Source organism: Nannospalax galili, unplaced genomic scaffold, assembly GCF_000622305.1.
Source record: "Nannospalax galili isolate Female #2095 unplaced genomic scaffold, S.galili_v1.0 scaffold352, whole genome shotgun sequence".
Taxonomy (NCBI): domain Eukaryota; kingdom Metazoa; phylum Chordata; class Mammalia; order Rodentia; family Spalacidae; genus Nannospalax; species Nannospalax galili.
The window spans coordinates 371,874-377,146 of record NW_008332592.1 but is presented as its reverse complement, the minus strand read 5'-3'; positions in this window follow the sequence as shown (position 1 = coordinate 377,146).

Below are 5,273 nucleotides of genomic sequence, written 5' to 3'. Positions count from 1 at the left end.
TGCAGACATACTGGTATTTCATACTAAAAAGAAATACACAATGTAACAATAATAATTTTATTTGATATTTTTATACCTATCAAAATTTGACCTTTTAAAATGACAGAATGTCATCAGCCTGAGAGGGTGGGTTTCAACCTCCATTGGTGTAGCTGCTCTGATCTCAGCAGACCACCAGAGACTGCCAAGTTCTGGCCTCCCTCTGGCCTCCCTCTGGCCTCCCTCTGGCTTAGGGGCTGAGTACTCAGGGGACTGCCTGAGAGCACCCAGATCCTGCCTCCACGTGGTGAAGCCTTTGGGAGGGAACTGACACTGATTTTAACTACTCCAATAGCTATCAAAATACTTGAAAGCAAATCCTGAATCCATCACTCTCAAGTCCAACCTTGGCAGACAAAGGAAAAATGAGGAGGAATCCAATAGAGGGATCCTGTTGGAAGCCCTTGTCAAGAAATTGCAATGAACTCTCATATGAACATTTGAAAATTGCCCCGTTCTGACTTTTTTCTAGTTCTCTGTCTAGAACTTGTAATGCTAATTACTCTTGCCTTTAATTCTCCTTCACATCTCCTATTCATGATTCAAGGACTTTCTTTTCCTCCTTGAGATAAGAGTTATTCAATTTGAGAGTCTTTTAGATAGACCCACTGAAGGGGAACTCCAATTGCCTCACCCTGCGACCCTGCTTCCCTCCCTGTTCAGCATGGAAGAAGCCAGAGCGGTCTGTGTCACTATTCCCTATTGGCAATTTTGGTAACCTCTTCAGGGATGGTGTGATAAGAATAAGAGGTAGGAATTGGCTAGGCAGTTGGAGTAAAAAGACCCCCCCCCAAAGTAGCCAGTTTCTTGGCTAAAACTCACAACATCCTTGTGCCTCTTAGCAAACTACTCCTTTCCAAACAATAATGTCGAAAATATTTGGGAGCTTTAGAGGGGGCGAATGTCAGAGTAGCAAAATCCCCATTTAAAACAAAGAAAGAAAGAAAGAAAGAAAGAAAGAAAGAAAGAAAGAAAGAAAGAAAGAAAGAAAGAAAGAGTACATGAAATTGTTAAGGAAAAAGTGATGGGGAGATATGGGAGGAGTTGGAGGGGAGGGAGTGGGTATGGTTTGATCAAAACACCTTATATGCATGTATGAAATTCTCAATAAATTATTTTTTTAAAAAAAGACTAGATTGGTTCTAGAGATCTGTACTCTTACTGGGATCCTTCTGGTGGAGTCTCTGGGATCTGGTTACAGATTATGAAGACTGAATTTCCAGACAGTCCTTATAGTGAAAAGTATAAGGGAGATAGCCAAGCAAGAGAACCTGGAATTGGAGTGACAGATGTATAGGAAGTTATCCAGCCAGCAGCTGGAAATAGAAGCTGGGGCTATTTCCCACCTCAACCCTCCAGCCTTGGTGAAGTCTTTGTCAAACGTTTTTAGGCAGAAAACTAAGGTACTCTTAGGGATTCAGATGCATAGCACATGGAAATGGTGCGGGGGTGGGATTTTTAGAACCTGGACTATTCTAGTTCTATCTACCACTATTCAGACCCTTTTTTTTTTTTTTTTCTGTTTCAGTAAAACACTACAAAAACATCCTCTGCCCCCTCACTCTTAGAATATCCCATGTTTATCTCCCTCTCTCTTCAATTGGGCCACTCTTAAATGGTCACCAAATTCTACCAATAACTAGTTCTGTTTTCAAAGACTAATGATTTCTTCGTCTGCTAAATGCATAGTCAAGTACTTCAAGACTGAACCTCAGTGACTCTGAAGGAGAATTACTGATAATGTAGATGACTTGCTGTTTCAGTAGAAAGCAGACCAAATTTATTTTCATAAGCTGTAACTGTGGGCCTTCTCCTCTGCAAAGGTAATGACCAGTTTATGTCCATCAGGTCTGAGTTGGGACCCAGAGTCAAACTGAGCTGAGTCTCTGCATGTGGAGTTTGTATTCACTTCTATCTGGGTAGTATTTTTTTTTTTTTAAAGGAAAATAGATTTATTTTAGATGAATTTTTTGATGATGATGAACAAGAAAATACATTTAAAATAATGCCAGACATTTGATAAGGGTAGTATTTTTACAGAGATTATCATAGTATTCAAGGAGCATCAGGTTGGAGATGGCTTAGGGTAAGGAATTAAAAGGCCCATCATTGAGACATGGTCAGAGGCATTTCGTTTAGGCAACAGAGTCACTCCTAAGCTATGACGTCCAAGGAAGGAGAGAACACTGATTCTTCATGAGCTTTCTACAGAGTCGACTCTAAGATATGGCTTGTCCTAAGAAGGAGAGAACACTGATATGTTAAGAGCTTTCCCTTTCTCTTTCTGTGCTGGAGTTCAGGCCTTATGATGTGAGAGCTCTTCATCTTTATGTTAATATGTAACAGTTCTACGTATTTATTGGGCAAAGCATGCTATTTTGACATACGTAATGATCAGATCGGGATAATTAGCATCTCCATCATGATGTTCATATGGGAATGGTACCCTCTTACATGAAGCTGTGTGACAGTACCTAATTTCTGTATCAGGGAGAGACCAGATGCATGCCTAGGAACCCCCAGTGTTTGGATGAGAACCTGATAATCTGGGCAGGGCAGGACTGACCATAGGGAACACTGTCATTTCTGTTTGCATAAAACAATCATGCCTCTAAACAGTTACACAATATGCACATTTTCATCAGATTTGGCTGCAAAATAGATGATGACAGACATCATCCAGGATATCTAGTCACAGAAAAGTCCCCTTTGAGGCCATTCCAAGACTTCTCCCCAAATACTTCATTAAGAAGAAAAGGCTGAGATGCCTCCTCACCTTGCTATTCCCCAGTATCAGACCCCTGCTGACTAACTTCTTGCTCCTCTTACCCTCGAAGATGTAGGATATCCAGCATTTGCTATTTGTATCTAAAACTATCTACTGCTTTGAAGGCAGTAAAGAACTGGAACGTTAATGAAGGAGACCAGAGCCAGGTAAATGTGAGAGTTGACTATTGACCTGAGGACTGAGAAATACAAAGGAGTATAGAACTCTGCATTCAAGATTGGGAGGATCAGAAGTCTGAGTTAATCTGGAACATCTGGCCTAATCAGAAGCATGGGAAAAGAAAGTATATCAGAAGCAAAAGGGTCCATAACAGAGCCACTTAGACAGGGTTAGGAGGTGGGGGAGGATGGTATGCCTGAGGTATGATGCATAGGACACCACTCCACCTGTAGAACTTCATGGGAGGGAAAGGAACTATAAGGGTCAAGTGGGTTCGCTTGTCACCTTGTATTGAGAATCCAAACACTTACTATTTAGGGTTAATCCTAAAGAAGAAAGGCAGGACTCTGCCTCTTGCCACAACATCACCAGGAGACAGATGTTGCTTTTCCCAGCTCTCTGGCAGCAAGGACATGGCATGTAGCCCAGGATCAAACAGCTGCTCCAGCTCAGAATTTGAAAATTTAAGGGTGTGACACTAATTTAGCTCAGGTTTCCTAGGAAACAGAGACTGGGAGAAAGAAACTTGTGTGTCAAGTTTTTACTGGGACAGTGCAAAGCCAAGGAAACAGAGTTAAAGGGGAAGAGGAGCCACACCTTTAATCCCAGCACTCTGGAGGCAGAGGCAGGTGGATCTCTGTGAGTTTAAGGCCAGTCTGGTCTACATAGTGAGATAGCGAGTTCCAGGCCAGGTGGGGCTACAGAGAGACCCTGTCTCAAAAAGTCCAAACCAAACCAAACCAAACCAAACAAAACCCTACAGCAAAACAGGAAGAGGAAGTGAGACAGAGAAGGGGAAGAAAGTACAGGGATTTCTGAGCTGGCTGCAGCTCCTCACAGAGACACTACTTGTGGCTCATCTGTGTGGGCAGTATCTACAGCAGGTTCAGGTAACCACATGCTAGGGCAGTGTCTTAGTCTGTTTCTTCATTGCTATTACTAAATACTCTGACCAATACTAACTTGGGGGAGGAAAGGATTCATTCAGCTTACATCTCCCAGGTCGCAGTTCATCAGGGAGCCCAAAGTAGGAACTCAGGGCAGGAACCTGGAAGCAGGAGCTGGAGCACAGTCCATGGAGGAACGCTGCTTACTGGCTTGCTCCCCTGGCCCCTGCTCAGCCTGCTTTCTTATGCAACATAGGCCCACCTGCCCAGGGGTGGCACCACCCACAGTGTGCTGGCCCTCCCACATCACTCAACAATCAAGAAGGTGCCCCTCAGACATGGCCACAGGCCAGTCCAATAGAGGAAATTCCTCAACTGAGGCTCCCTCAACCCAGGTGTGTCAAGTTGACCCTAAAGCTATCCAGCACAGGCAGATTGGGACCAGAATATGCACTGACTAGATCAGATGGGAGCTGCTTGAGCTTTTGTCACAAGGGCAAGATACTGATTGTATTAGTTATTTTCTCATTTGCTGTGATGAAATATCTGACAAGAAGCGACTTGAGGAAGAGTTTCTTTGGGCTTACATTTTGCAGGGCTACAGCTCATTATGGCATCACTGAGGAGAAAGAGTGGCTGCAGGAGCAGGAGACCACTGGTCACATCACATTTATAGTCAGAAAGTAAGAGGAACAAGTGCGTCCCTTCCCTACAAAACCTCAAGGTCTGCTCACTGAGGTCAGCCAGCGGTGGCCACTTCTGTCAACAAGATTCCACTTCCTAACGGTTGCACGACCTTCTCAAATAGTGCTTCCAAATGGGGACTGTGTGCTCCAACACATGAGCTTAACGTGGACACTTTATATACATGCTACAACACTGACATGCAAAACCCAACCCCATTCCAGCCATGTGGGAAAAGTAGGCAAACTGACAGCAAAGTAGGAGGCCATAGAATGATCAATGGGACTGTCTGTCTGGGAACCAGCTGGCTAGTGACCCAGGCTTGAGAGCATAGGACCCCACAGCTTTGGGGTGCTGCAGAAGATGGGTCTGGAACCAGTAGGCAGTAAAGGAAACCCCTGAAGATTACTTAGGGACATGTCTTAGTGTTTCTGCCAGCACTGATACTCTAATAAATGTCCCCTTGGCTGGGGGAAATGGAAAGGAGCAATCTTTTCTTTTTAATTATTTATTTAATAACCATATAATTAGAAGAAGCATTTCATTACAACAGCATTGACATATTCAATAACAATTTCCAAAGCAAAGATGCATCTCTTTCAAAATTGGCTGTAATTTTTAGGTATATAGTTGAATTAATACAGTTATATAATATTGTACTCTGTCTAAACCCTATAAGACAAAATTAAATGATGTTTGAAACTTTAAAAACGATA